This window comes from Astyanax mexicanus, chromosome 2 (assembly GCF_023375975.1).
Source record: "Astyanax mexicanus isolate ESR-SI-001 chromosome 2, AstMex3_surface, whole genome shotgun sequence".
NCBI classification, from domain to species: Eukaryota; Metazoa; Chordata; class Actinopteri; order Characiformes; family Acestrorhamphidae; genus Astyanax; species Astyanax mexicanus.
This window is the reverse complement of record NC_064409.1, coordinates 77142816-77158854: the sequence shown is the minus strand read 5'-3', so window position 1 is coordinate 77158854 and position 16039 is coordinate 77142816. Positions and strand designations below refer to the sequence as shown.

At 37.5% G+C, this 16039-nt stretch overlaps 1 protein-coding gene across 1 annotated transcript in view; it reads left to right on the top strand.

Moving 5' to 3' along the window:
- The first annotated feature begins 12276 nt into the window (after positions 1-12276).
- Positions 12277-16039, top strand: part of st3gal1l3 (ST3 beta-galactoside alpha-2,3-sialyltransferase 1, like 3) — a 385371-nt gene continuing 381608 nt past the window's right edge. Inside the window, exon 1 of the mRNA XM_049475270.1 lies at positions 12277-12299. The gene's annotated coding sequence lies outside the window, so the exon portion shown is untranslated. The remainder of the gene's footprint in view (positions 12300-16039) is intronic.

Here is a 16039-nt window from a genome sequence, read left to right as displayed (position 1 = left end):
CTACTTTAACCTTTTCTCATAATTCTCAGGATTCATCTGTGTATGTAGGTCAAGGGTCAACGAGCTTACCAAACTAATAAGTTGAACCGACAACACGTTGAAGTAATGTTTTATCACTGAACACTTTAGAGAAAATTAAACTGGTTCAAAAGATCAGCAGGGTCGAGAGATCAGGACCATTGAAAAGTTACTTTATTTCAATAATTTAGTTCAAAATGTGAATTTTATATATTATTTAGATGTGTTAAACACAGAGTGATCTATTTTAGGTGTTTATTTCTTTTATTGTTGATGATTATGGCTTACAGCCAATGAAAACCAAAAATCAGTGTCTCAGAGAAAATTAGAATATTATTATATTAGAATATTAAGACCAATTGGTGCTTTTGTCAGTATGAGCAGTGTGCCAAGTCCTGCTGGAAAATGAAATCCGCATCTCCATAAAAGTTGTCAGTAGCAGAGGGAAGCATGAAGTGCTGTAAGATTTTGTGGGAAAACAAAACTGCACTGACTTTAGACTTGATAATAAAACACAGTGATTGGTGGAAACTTCACACTAGACCTCGAGCAGTTTGGACTGTGTGTCTCTCCACTCTTCCTACAGACTCTGCTCCCTTGATTTTTTAAATGAAATGTAAAATTTACTGATGATCAGTGATGGTTTGGAGAGACATGCTGATCATCTGCTGGTGTTGATCCACTGTGTTTTATTATCAAGTCAAAGGCTGAGTGCGTACACCCATTAGTACCTTGTTGAAGCCTTGGAATGTGAGGCTGATGGTCCACCAAGCAGAGGCAAGGAAAAGTGCCCAAACGTCCAATCATGCTGTCCAATCACCCATGGGAACATAGCGTTCTAATCTGTCTAAAAGATCTGGGGCTGAAACTCCATTATTCCTCTAAAGACCCAGCTAAAGCTAAACAATGGATACTGTATTTCCATTGCAAAATCACTGGACACCTCTCAGTCTCATCTCTAATAGAGCACTGTATAAGAAATGTAAATTCAAGCCATTCTTCTGGAGGGTAGAGATACAGAGTCTCCGAATGGAACCAGAAACTCCAGCCTGAAGAGCCTTGGAATTTAAAGTTGAGGAAGCTAAAAAACACCAAGAGAGACGTGCATGACGTTGCACCAACATTTTTGAGTTTGTCAGATGACTAAGCAATCCTGGGCCATTTCCTTACTAAACATCACCTGAACATAGAGATCACCTGGAGTACATATCTAAAGGACTGATCACAGCAACGGGATGTCGGTTAGACTACGAGGAAGCACAAAAAGTTAATGATTGAATGACTGATTGTCTGGGTGTTTTTCTAAGCAATGCTTTGCATACATTATATAGATTTATTTCCTTGGATTGTTTGTCATTGCCTGAATTAATTGTATTAGATAATTAGATCATTCAATAAGACAATGATGAGTTTGCAAAATCTGCTGGTGTTGATCCACTGTTTTATTATCAAGTCTAAAGTCAGTGCAGTTTTGTTTTCCCACAAAATCTTACAGCACTTCATGCTGAACCTCTGCTACTGACAACTTTTATGGAGATGCAGATTTCATTTTCCAGCAGGAAGAGACATTTAGAGAAAGATTCTAAAACTGAATGTCATAGTGAACTCAACATTATTATCACACAAATATGTGTAAAATATTGAGATTTCTTACGTTTTACGGCAATACAACAGCCTAATAAAACAGACATTGAAGTTGATATATTTGTAACATTTTATTTTTGACTTATTGTCTTCATCAAATTAAGAGAAGACGATAAATATGAATCACCTAACTAATGTCAACCCACTAAGAAAAGTAAGAAAAGATTTGTACTTAAAAGAGTACAAAGCTTGTCGCTGGGGCTGTACCTTATATTTTGTGGTACAAAAAAGTCATTTTTGTACCCATATTTTTGTGCCAGTAAAGATTATAAAGATTATAAACATATAAGAATAATATAAAGAATATAAACATTATCATCTAAACTAACACATCAACTAAATATATGTCAAGAACTTGATTATCTAAATTTGTCTGGCTTTCACATAAAAAAATCTGCAATTAAAATATGTATTGTTTATTAGTGCAGTGATACAGAATACTGAATGTACCCTTTGGCTGGTTAAATGGTACAAATCTGTACTTATTGCTGTTAGAAATGACTTTGTACTTCAGAGGGAACAAATCTGACCCTGTAAAGACCAGTATTGTACCATTGAGGGTCCAATTATTAAGAATGTACCTATCGTACCTCTGTTTCTTAGAGTGAACCATTTTTTTCAAAGGCATTGAATGGGGTCAAATTGATGTATGATTTACCGCATACATCATCGCAAAATCACTAAACACTGAATCTCAATCTCATCTCTAATAAGAGCACTATACGAGAAATGTAAATGCAAATCATTCTCCTGGAAGGTAGAAAAAGGAAGAGTCTCCAAATGCACCCGGAGTCTCCAGCCTGAAGAGACTTCAAATTTGAAGTTGAGGAAGTTAAGAAACATCACGGAAGACGTGGACGACATCACACCAACATTTTTGGGCTTATCAGATAAGATAAGCCACTCTAGACCAACTTACTAAAAGTCACCTGAACTAGTGAATGTTCCCAAAGACGGCAGCCAATGGAGGTTCTATCTGAAGGACTGATCGCAGTTACAGGATATCAAGACTATGAGGAAGCAGAGACAGTTTATGATCGAACAACTGATTGTCTAGGTGTTGTTTCTGGGTGCTGTATCACCATGAATCCCATTTTCTTGCTCTGTGTGTTATTCTAAACAATGCTTTATATACATTATAATCTAAAGAATGTGAGGCAGGGTGCGAATTATGGGGGTATTGGGGCGGTCAGACCCCCCCATTTAAGACTTCAACCCGCCTTAAAGGGGTAAAAAGAATAGTTTGGGAGGGTCAAAACATTTAAATATATTTCTTACATATAAGAAATATATTTAAAATATAATAAAGTTAAATACTACAAAAACAATGCAGTATCTATGCCTGTAAGAATATTGTAATACGATTTTCAATCACCCCTAAAGTGGATCAAACCATTCCATGTTAATAAGCATTCCTCCTGTTTCGTCATAATTTGTCAGGTGGCTTAATTGGATCTTCGTTAAGGTGCACAAGCTGCTTAAGCTACATCATTACGTGTAAGTAGCACTTAGCTTTGCACTTTAATCACAATTTTCCTTACATAAATAACTTTAGTTAGTATGTATTTGCTACCCCACCTTAAATGCTGCTAATTTACCATTAAATGCTGCTGTCATGGCACACAGGCTTCAGGTTGTAGATACTATTTTTGGCACTTTTAAGGTGGAGCATTCAAATAGAAATTGCACATTGTGTTTGTGTTTTTGCAGAATTAACTGTGAGTTTTGCTGTAAGGAAGCGAGACTTCAGTTTAGTGAAGCGCCTGCCCTGTACTGGTTTCCATTTACACCTCAAAGAAATACTTGACCCCCCCAGTTATCATTGTATAATTCGCATCCTGATATAAGGTAAGCTGAAGCAGAGTTGGGTCATGCAACAAGACAATGAGGGGGTAGGTTCTGCACCTGCCATCCTAATAACAGGTGGATCTGAGGCTAATTTTCTAAGAGATCTTTAGTGTAAATTAACTAATTTCAGTTTAATGAAAGACCTAGCGCTTAGCGTGGTTAGCAGGTAATGCCAATGCTAATACTGCTGGAGAAACTTTACTAAAACTCCTGTATAACTCTGTACTTCAGCAGAGTGGCTTTACTGCTCCTTAATACCTGACTGGTAGAATTCATACATAAGGAGCACCGGATTATAAGGAGCTCTGATGATTTTTGTGAAAATTGAAGGATTTTAAGTTCACCTTATAGTCCGAAAAATATGTTACATAAATGGTTTAACCTGAAGCTCCGTGAAGTCTAGTGTATGATCCCAGTACGAATTCCAGAAAGCAATATACCACTTTTACCTTCTTTATGCCAACTCAGAGATGACACGGCTTCGGAACAGTTACAATGGGCTCCTTGCACGGCTCTGATGCATTTCCGTTTTCAAAAAATGCAGCTCGGACGTTTCCAGTTGTATTATTTACATTCGCCTGTATAGCGCCTGTCTGCTAAGTTTTATGGAAGCTTCAGGCTTTCATAGCTTCCCTGCTCAGAGTGATCTAATAAACAGCGGCTAATGAACATTAGTCGGGACAACTTTACCATTTCGCCGTATGAAAGGTCTGTAGCAAACATTTAATACCAGACTAACTGGTTAAACCAAAAACGTCAGAAGCTTGGAGATGACTGGCAAAGCATGCAGTGCCACTGCTTTTTAAATGGAATAATTAACGTTACAGCACCCAGGTTCCACGTGTTTGGGGGAGGAGATCAGCTTAACGTACTTGCCTGAATGATCCACCAGCTAGCATTTTTATTATAGCTAGATATTATTATTATTATTATTATTATTATTATTATTATTATTATTATTATTATTATTATAGCTAGCATTTGTATTCTTATTTTTTACTATTATTATAGCTAGCATTTGTATTCTTATTTTTTACTATTATTATAGCTAGCATTTTTATTATTATTATAGCTAGATATTATTATTTTTACTATTCTTATTATTATTTTTATTATTATTATTATAGCTAGAATTTGTATTATTACTAATATTATTATTGCTAGCATGTGTATGATTATTTTTATAGTGATTATTATTTTTACTATCATTATTATTATGGTTAGCATTATTATAGCCAGCATTTTTATTATTATAGCTAGCATTTGTCTAATTATTTTTATAATGATTATTATAGTTAGCATTATTATTATTACTAGCATTTTATTAGACTTCCATTTGATAACAGGAGAAACTAACAACTATCAACAATGCACCTAGCAAGCTAGTTAGCTATACTAGCTAATGCGGGGCTGTGTGGTCTAAGGTAAAATATAAGAAAAAAATCTTGGTAGTGTGTAGGTATGAAGATGCATATAGTTTAAAGCCTTTCTCTAGCTTTCTAGTGGTAGGCTTTACTGGTCTCCTCAAAGTTGAGGTTAATTTTTAGAAGCTTTTGTAAACACCATCTGAAAATACTGCCATAGCGAGTGTATTGGAAAAGCCAAACAGGAAACGCTGGAGCAGCACTGATGAGAATGCGGAAGTAGTTGTGCAAAGAGCGCATTATGCAAGAATCAAAAACTTAGCTAAAACTTAGCTAAAAAAACATTAAATGGTGGTGGCGGGCCAAAAAAAGTACTTAAAAGTACGGGATAATGGAAGAATGGGTTAAAACTAAAACTAAATAGTAGAATCATTTTCTTTCCAGCTGTAAGAGTAGCAAGGAAGAGTCTGTGCTGTGGACGGGAGAGCCAGAGTGAAGAATCATCATTAAAGAGGAAAGAACGAGGGTAAATTAACATTAAGATATTGTTATTTTTCTAATGAAGTAACTCAAAAGCTAATGAAAGGAGTTCAGGAAAAGAAAGCTTTTGGATTCCCTACAGTGGATACTGGTAGGGGTTGGAATGAACCTGCTTTGCTGGATACATTTTTTACAAAACCCTTTATACACACATCCTGTGAAGATGGGGGGTTTGATTTAGACACATCAACAAGAAGTTGGTTTGGATCAGTTAAAACATCACATTTGCATTTCCTCATATTTCTCATATTAACCAAAACATTCTGATATCATCTATAAGACCCGTGCAGCTTCTAGAAACTCCCGCCTGCCTTTTAGTGGAGGAGAATTGCAGGTTATATGGAGCTCTGTGCAAGTGTTGCCATATTGCTGGTTACTTGTGACTGTTGAGCTTCCCTCACAGACATCATTCTGTTTTCATGGCAAAACGCATTGAGTATCGAATATTCCAACTCAGATCATGGATTCTTTTGCTTGTAAAGAACTATTAAAGCCAAACTCAATTTTGAACTACAAATACTTTTAGGATATTCTAAAAATGGCTGGGGTTATCATGAGATGAGTATAAGACACATTCTTCATTAATGTGGGATAGTATGAATTACTCGCCATACCATTTGGTTTATTTAATGCCCCTACTGTGTTTCAATCTCTGATCAGTGATGTTTTACAGAACCTTAAGTAACATACAGTGCCGACATCCTGATTTATTCACCTGATTTGAAGACTCATGCTAGGTCCAGTTTTGAAAAAAAAAAAAGAATATTTTAACACTTTGAACTCTAGGCTGTTTTGGTTTAGTGTTTTTTCTCCGTTTTTGTTTTCAGTTCCTCTTTCAGGTCTTATAACACAGTAATTATATCAGACAGACACATGCCCTGATCTCTTATACTCCAGAAGACATACAGCTGCTCAAAAATATAATCATTTAAAATTTAAAAGGAAGCAGAATTCTAATTTTTAGTCTAAATAAATACAAATGATTAGTGCAAAATAACTACTTATTAAAAATGTGCAAGTAAAATAAAAACTATATGAAGTAGTGCGCACACCATACTTAGCTTTAGTTTGAGTAAAGCACGCAGTTTCACACTTTTTCTGTGGACACTTTTGAGTCTTTATTTACTGATATTATTTGGTTTGAAACATCATATAAATATGTTTATTTAAAGGTAAATAATATTGGTTGGGGAAGGAGATTTTTCACTTTTTTAGGTATTTTTCTCAATGGGTTTCTTGTAGATTTAGCTTTACTGCACTGGGATGTGTTCACTATTTTTAGAAAGAGTAAGCTCCGCCCTTTCTAATCATATATGGATTATGTTTATGTGTGAAGGGATTCCTGAGTAATTAGGCTGAGAACACAAGGTGAGATTTTGGATGTACAATCCTTCCATAGGGTTCTAAGGGTTAAACACAGAAAGATCTGTTTTAAGCGTTTATTCCTGTTATAGTTGATGATTATGACTTACAACCATACTGATGATCAGTGATGGTTTGGAGAGACATGCTGATCATCTGCTGGTGTTGATCCACTGTGTTTTATTATCAAGTCTAAAGTCAGTGCAGTTTTGTTTTCCCACAAAATTTTACAGCACTTCATGCTTCTCTCTGCTACTGACAACTTTTATGGAGATGCGGATTTCATTTTCCAGCAGGACTTGGCACACTGCCCTCACTGCCGAAAGTACCAATATGTCTTATATAGTATTCTGATTTTCTGAGACACTGATTTATGGGTTTTCATTGGCTGTAAGCTTCATAATCATCAACAATAAAATAAATAAATGTTTAAAATCACTCTGTGTTTAATACATCCATACAATATACTGTATGCGTTTCACATTTTGAACTGAATTACTGACAAAAAGTAATTTTCAATGATAATTATTTATATTTTTGAAAAGCACCTGTATATGAATGGAGAGATATGTCCCACTTGGGCCTGGGTACACTCCTCTCCACCTCCAGAGGTCACTATCACCGCATTTTTTAATATCTGTTTTCGCACTGTTGTTTATGATTCCTCACAAGGTCTTGTATGTAATTTTGTATGATTTCATTCCAAGTCTGATCCTACGTTTGTTTTTTTTATCTTTATGTTCAAATGTCTAATCTGTAGGACTGTTTCTGGATGTTTGTCACTGGACAATTCCCTGGACAGGCGCATCTTTAAAAAAATGGAATATCATTGAAAAGTTACTTTATTTCAGTTATTTAGTTATACTTCTATACAAATCATATATTATATAGATGTATTAAACACACAGTGATCTATTTTAAGCGTTTGTTTCTTTTATTGTTGATGATTATGGCTCACAGCCAATGAAAACCCAAAATTCAGTGTCTCAGAAAATTAGAATATTATATTAAGACCAATTGGTACTTTTGGCAGTGTGAGTAGTGTGCCAAGTCCTGCTGGAAAATGAAATCCACATTTCCATAATTTCTTATTAACTATTTTCAATCCCTTTTAAACTGTAAATGCTAGTGGGTGTTGTAAATGAGGGTCACCCTCAATGTATTCCCGACTGAAGATAAAGGTTGATTGATGGATTGATTTATTGATTGATTGATATTCAGTGTTGCAAACTCAGCTTTTACACAAACAATAAACAGAATAAAGGATAAAATAACATTACTCTTCCTTTAAATGAGCTGCTGGTGTATCTTCACAGCTTGAATGCTCAGTCAGTATCCTCTGCTGAGATGCACAAAGTGCTTTGCTGGTAATATTCCAATGCACAAAAGTCAGCACACACGTGCGTCTTAAAGGGAATGACTACTGGCACACTGATTGGTTTATTTTACGTTACACCCTAAATTAACCACACCCATGATTAATTAAGAGAATTAGTATATACCTTTTGCACCTTTGAAGCTGCACAAGGTGTGTTTTTTGCTCCCTCACAATACCAAAGACACACTGACATGCCCCTAAATCTAGCGGCGCAAAAGTCAATTAACTAGTGCGCTAGCCAATTCGCATACCATACTCGGCAACTGGGGTGTTGGCATATGCAGCTCAGGCCAGTTCCTTTTTTATACTTGGCAACCAGGATTTTGCCACATGCGGCTCAGGCCGATTCCTTTATTATACTCTGCAACCATGGTGTTGATCCTTGTAGCTCAGGCTGATTCCTTTATTATACTCAGCCACCGGGGTGTTGGAACATTTGGCTTGGGCCGATTCCTATATTATACTCTGCAACCATGGTGTTGGCACGTGCAGTCGGGCCAGTTCCTTTTTTATACTCAGCAACCAGGATTTTGCAGGCCCGGGCTCAGGCCGATTTCTGTATTATACTTTGCAACTGGGGTTTTGGCACATGCAGCTCAGGCCGATCCCTATATTATACTCTGCAACCAGACTGTTGACACATGTGGCCAAAATGATTCCTATATTATACTCTGCAACCAAGGTGTTGATCCTTGTGGCTCATGCCGATTCCCATATTATACATGGCAACAGGGGTGTTGGCACATTCGACTCGGACCGATTCCTGTATTATACTCTGCAACTGGGGTTTTAGCACATGCAGATTGGACTGTTTCCTATATTATACTCTGCAACCAAGGTGTTGATCCTTGTGGCTCATGCTGGTTCCCATATTATACTTGGCAACCGAGGTGTTGGCATATTCGGCTTGGGCCGATTCCTATATTATACTCTGCAACCATGGTGTTGGCACATGCAGTTGAGCCAGTTCCTTTTTTTATACTCAGCAACCAGGATTTTGCCACATGTGTCTCGGGCCGATTCTTATATTATACTCTGCAACTGGGGTTTTAGCACATGCAGATTAGACTGATTCCTATATTATGCTCAGCAAGCAGGATGTTGACACAACACGGCTCGGGCCGATTCTTATATTATACTCTGCAACCAGGGTGTTTGCACATGTGGCTCGGGCCGATTCCTTCATAATACTCTGAATACAGGGTTTTGGAACATGCAGCTTGGGTTGATTCCTTTATTATACTCAGCAAGCAGGTTGTTGGCACATGTGGCTTGGTCCGATTCCTATATTACTCTCGGCAACCAGGGTTTTGGCACATTCAGATTGGGTTGATTCATATATTATACTCAGCAAACGGGGTGTTAACACATGCAGCTCAGGCCAGTTCCTATATTACACTCCACAACCAGAGAATTAGCAAATGCACCACTTGGCCTGAATATTAGCCAAGCATTTGACTCAGAATCGAGATTTAAGATTCAAAATTGAGCTGGAAGGAGCAATTAAGACTTGCTATGTGGCTTTTGGCCCAGAAAAGGCCAGAGTGATTTTTGTTTCTAGAGGTGCTTCATCAACCTTCTTCGACACGTTCCAACCACAGTGCTTTCAGACATTAAGACAAAGCATGACAAATCCACAATAAATACTCACAGCCTCCGTAATTCATTACTCTTATTTGCTCGCTCTCCATCAATTTCCCCCAGTGGCCGAGTGGCCGGATGTCAGATCCGTCAAATCAGGAGCTCAGTGTGAGCCTGAACCAATCAGCTGACTCCATCTGTGGGACAGGCCCTTCCTGAGCGAGGGCCACGGATTCCTCCACCGTTATCTGCTGTAATGAAGATGGATCTGCCTGTCAGGGAAACGGCGAAATGTTTTACATGCAGCAGATGCAGCGCTTCAGCTTCCCTGAATCAGTCCTGTTCTCTCGAATTGTTCCTGATGCCTGGCCAACTCTACAGGACAATCAGCTCGATTTGGGGCAAAATTGGTCTTTTGGACAATAGAGTGTGGAGTCTTTAATCCAATCTTTAGTCATCCCATCTTCTACACAGTTCAGATAAGTTGAATTTACTTTAAAAATGTGAGGAAACCGGTTGCCTTAAAAAAGTAATGGGTAATAAAAACTTAAGTTAGCATAACTTAGAACATCAAGTTATTACAACTAAAAAGGAAGTTGATTTAACTTTTTTATTTTTGTATACTGTAAGACCGGATACGTTAAGTTAATTTAACTTTTTTAAGGCAGTCGGTTAACTAAATTTTTTAAGTAAAAGGGAATGAAAACTTGAGTTAACATAAATTAAAACATCAAGTTATCACACACTAAGAAAAATAAGTACAGATTTGTACTTAAAAGAGTACAAAGCTTGTCGCTGGGGCTGTACCTTATATTGAGGTACAAAAAAGTACCTTTCAGTGAAAGTCCTTTTTTGTACCCATGGTTTTTGTGCCAGTAAAGATTATAAAGATTAAAAACATTATCATCAACTGAATATGGGTCAAAAACTTGATGATCCAAAATTGTCTGGCTTTAAAAAAATATATATTAAAGTATATATTGTTTATTAGTACAGTGATACAGAATACTGAATGTACCTTTTGTCTGGTTAAATGGTACAAATTTGTACTTATTGCTGTTAGAATCTACATTGTACTTCAGAAGGAACAAATCTGACCCTGTAAAGACCAATATTGTACCTTTGAGGCTACAATTATAAAGAGTGTACCTTTGAGTACAAAAAAGTACTCATACCGTACCTCTGTTTTTTAGAGTGTACAACTAAAGGGGAAGTTGATTTATTTGTAAGGTAGCTCAGGGGGAATCACTACACACTGATGGTGAGTGTAAGTCAGAAACTGTTGGACACACCCAGTATGCAAATAGATTGTGACAGAAGCCAATGGAAAAGAAGCTGTTAATGGCAAAACAAACTAAACTCAGTTATTATAAGGTGGTTCAACTCAAAGATCTCAGTTTGAGTAGTTCAGTATTTAGTTGAGTAATGTTTAGAAATATCCAATTTTATATAAAACAGACTTAAATCATTTGAGTTCAAACAACATATGGGTTTACAGGGTACAAGGGTCTAAAACATGACTTTTACCTCATATACTGTAGATGTATAAAGGGTAGCCATTGACAGCTAGTGGGGTATTTTTGAACACCTCAGTGTCATTGCTGGACTGTGGACAGTGTCCTGTGGGCAACATCATGTGGGATACTGTGTTGCTATCCTACACCCATCACAACTCTAATTTTACACCTTGCTCCTGTGCTGTTAAAGTAGCGTCAGAGTTTAGGAATAAATCTACACTGATGAGTGTGGTGGTCTGTAAACAGTGATGGTATAGTCACTGATTACTGATTACTCCTTTAAAAAGTAACTTAGTTACTTAATGGATTACTTGATTTTAAAAGTAACTAAGTTACTGTACAAGTTACTTTATTAGTTACTTTCAGCAGCTGCAGACACCACCTCCCGCCGCCTTAACATAAACATTATAACCAGTTTTGCCAAAACTCCCTTTATTGGAAAATGAATTTTTAATAGCAACAATGTATCTTTTGACATTTAACGTTGAACTATTTCCTGAAAAAAAAAAAAATCTCTTGAATGAATTTAACATAAATAATTGTTTTTATGAAAAATAAAATATGGTCTTTCTTGATTTCACTTAATATAAATACTTGTTTTTATAAAAAATATATAAAATGAAGAAAGTCTTTTTTGACCTGATATATTAAAACACTACAAATCTGAACATTTCCAAAACAAAACCGTGTATATGGTCTAGGCTGACATCACGTGTACTTTTGTTATTTTGGCCTGGATTTATTTTGTTATCACATGTTAAGAGTGAAACAGTGGAGTGGGGTGAGTAAACCAATGCTTGTACCTCATTAACAGAAGCTTCTCAGTCCTCTTGTCAGAAAGTCTATTTCTTCTAGGCACTTTGTCACCAGCACAGAGTGCACAGCGAACCCTGAACCCAGAGAGTAACGCACAGTGACTTGGATAAGTAACTTTAATTTGATTACTGGATTGGAAATAGTAACACGTTAGATTACTCATTACTGAAAAAAGGTCAGATTAGAGTAACGCGTTACTGACATCACTGTCTGGAAGTGAGGTGTGTTCAGGTAAATTTCTGTCGTGTTTCTATCTTGGTGGCACAAAAAAAACAATTTGATAAAATTAAACATAAATGATCTAAAAAATAAAAAGGTTTTTAAAATTCTAGTATAAGCCAGTCGTAAGAAAGGAAACACAGGAACTGAGAGCAAGTCAAGGCGTTTTAAAGATATATAAAGGTGGATCAGGGCAGCTGTTGATTGTACGGATAAGTAATGCCGTAGATAAACCCATGTTGATGCTGCTTAATGAGGAAATGAGTGTAGAATGAGAGCTGTTGGCCAGAGGGCTGCCTCAGGAAAACAGCAAAGGATTTTTTAATCGTATTCATTTCTTGCATTTTTTAAAGAGAGATATCACTCTGCAGGCTAGACTGCTCTTCAGAGCGGAGAGTGTCCTGGAGATCTTGTAGAAAGTGTGATGAATGTGAATCATTTCACGTAATCCTGCAGGAAAAGCTACCAGCCAAGTTGGAAAGAGCGAAAGACTATAAATTTACAATAATGAGAGTGCGCTCTTCAGTTTTAATTCAGCATAGGTACTACTAAATCCACTATGTCTTCAGGTGGATTTATCCATGTACCATATTTTTCACAATATAAGGCACAATTAAAATACAAAAAATAATCCGGTGGACCGTATGTACAGTACTGTGCAGACGTTTTAGGCAATAAAGCAAGTTACACTAATCCATTTATCTCAGAAAAATTAGTGTTTTTACCTGAACAAAGCACCACATATGATTTAAACAGATGCAAAAAAAAAAAAAACATACATACAGTAAAACATAACAAGAAACATTTTTAACTAAGTATATTATATCCTGTGAGCCTGTGAAGCTGTAGAACAAAGTGTAGAGATTCCAGATTTCTCCTGGATGCTTCTCAGCCAGCATGTGTATATTATGTTCAGTTCCGTCAGCAGCTCACCTGATTTACCACATTTACTAGTAATTTACCAAACCAGGTGTTGATTAATATGATGAGAACTAGAAATAATAACTCTATTAAACTCAGATGAAGAAGAGAGATTAGGAGATGTAAAAGGGCTGTAAAAGCTCTCCTCTGAAGTACAGCATTATACAGGAGTTTCAGTTTAGTTCTCCAGCACAAGACTGCAGCAGTATTAGCATTAACAACTAACTGCAACTAACTAAAAGCACTAGCTCTTTCACCATCCAAAGGTGAGTATTATCAGCATGTATCCTGCTGCTAACGCCGGCTAGCACTGCTGGAGCAGCATAAGCATTAGCCGCTAACCTGCTGAATTAGAAGGAAAACATGGCGACACCCCTGTTCCTCACTAGTGTCGCATAATGTGCCTTATAATACAGTGTGCCTTATGTATGAAAATAGAATAGAATGTATCTGAATAAAAAAATATATAGACGTTTATTGAGATCCATGTGCGAGGTTGGTGTGGTGCAGTGGATAACACCACTGCATGACAGTGAGCTACTAGAACATGTGGGAGACTGAGGTTCAATTCCCAAACTGGGTGAATATACTACTCTACACCAATAAAAGTCCTTGGGCAAGACTCCTAACACTGCACTGGCCCAACCCAGCAAATTTACATTTATGGTATTTAGCAGACGCCCTTATCCAGAGCGACTTACAACAGTGCTTCAAAGTTACTTAAGATATCCAAAGCTAGTTTGTAGACTAGGATCAAGAGATACATAGAGCTTAATCATGTTAAGAACCCTAGGAACCTTTTTTTTTTTTTTTTTTAGTTTAGGAACTCTTTAAAAAGATGTGTCTTCAGTCGACGTTTGAAGACCGTGAGTGACTCTGCTGTTCTGACATCCAGTGGAAGTTCATTCCACCACCTTGGTGCCAGCACAGAGAAGAGTCTGGATGTCTGTTTTCTGTGTGTTTTGAGTGATGGAGGTTCGAGCCGAGCCGTACTGGAAGCTCTAAGAGCTCTTGGTGCAGATCTGGCTTTGACCATCGCCATCAGGTATGAAGGTGCTGGTCCGTTTTTTGCCTTGTAGGCCAGCGTCAGGGTTTTGAATCGGATGCGGGCTGCAACAGGAAGCCAGTGGAGGGAACGCAGCAAAGGAGTCACATGACTGAACTTCGGAAGATTGAAGACGAGTCGTGCTGCCGCGTTCTGAATTAACTGTAGTGGTTTGGTGGCTCGCAGTGGAAGACCAGCCAGTAGAGAGTTGCAGTAGTCAAGTCTTGAGATGACAAGAGACTGCACAAGCACCTGAGTGGCATCCTGAGACAGAAACGGTGGTGTATGATCAATTAAATCATAAAACTGTTGGACAAGCTTATATACTTACAGTAAGGCTATGAGTCTCTTTTTGCCCTTCACATGACCTGTTGATCAAATAAGTCCTGACTTTTTGCTGATTCGTCTAAACTCGCTGATTGACAGCCTCCAGACCAATGAAATTGCACATACAGGTTCTCCAGTGGGGACGGAGACTAACAGATATGCACAGGAATATATTGGGCTCCAAATGGTCTATTTTGGCTCACGATGTCTCATAAGAAAGATGAAAGTGTCTACAATTTGACGATATGGATGTCAATCAAAGTGGAGTGACCGGTTAGATTTCATGCGCAGTTTGAATGATGCTACATAATTTTCTGAGCAGTTTGCAACACAAAAGTCCTTATTCTCTGTGCCTAATTCCTCAAAAAGGGTTCCTGCGGGTCCTTAAAAAGTCTTAAAATGTTTAAAAATTAAGGTCTGAAATTGTTTTAAATTTACTGTAAATTTGCTACATATATTACATTTTCAGATGGTGCGTTTATTGCAGGCGGGAAAAACAGTGGCCGGTCAAAAACATCTAATCCGGGGAGACAACTAAGATTAATGGAGAGCTAGATAACTGTTCATGCAACTTGCCATCAGCTGCCAGAGCCCTGAGAGAGCACAACTGGTTATGCTCTCTCTGGGTGGGTACAGTAGATGGCGCTCTCTCTTCTCATCACTCCTAGGGTGATGTGGATCAGCACAAGGCTGCATCTGTGAGCTGATGTATCAGAACCAAGTCGCTGAGCTTTCCTCTGAGCGTTAGCGCTGTGATGCTACTCGCTCGGTAATGCTGCATCAGCAACAGCTCAAAAAGAGGCGGAGTCTGACTTCACATGTATCGGAGGAGGCATGTGCTTGTTATTTTTCACATTCCTGGTGTTGTGGCTTCACTAATGATAAGGGAATATACAGCTGAGTAGCAGCTGAAAGGGTCAAATAATTAGCCAGTAATTTAATTTAGATTTAATCTATAGGAATTTAGATTAAAAAGCTTAAAAAAGTCACAAAAGTCAATAGCCAAAAGTTTTAAGGGCTATTCATTTATTTATTATTATTTTTTTTAACTGTCAATAGCAGGTGTTTGACAGATCTTAGGACACAAAGAACTCCAAATCTTTGGAGCATAAAAACAGAAATCTGCTTTTACGCAGGTTTACTCTGGGAATATCCAACAAAGCGGTTTATGACCTTAAGATTCGATTTTTGGATACAGTCCACCAGACAGCCTGTAATTTATGAAGGTGCCGTAGCATTTATAGATTTAAAACAACTTTAAAATCAATGACGAAGGGAACGGGCAGCCGGAGCATCGATGCAAGAAAAGGTGTAATGTTCCCGTCTTCCTCTGTGAGTCAGAACCCGAGCCGCTGCATTGTGTACAAGCTGCAGCTGGTCAATAGTCTCATTTTTGATATATTTCGGTGAACAAAACACTGTGGAAAGACAAAAGCAGAAATCAGATTTCTTATACTGT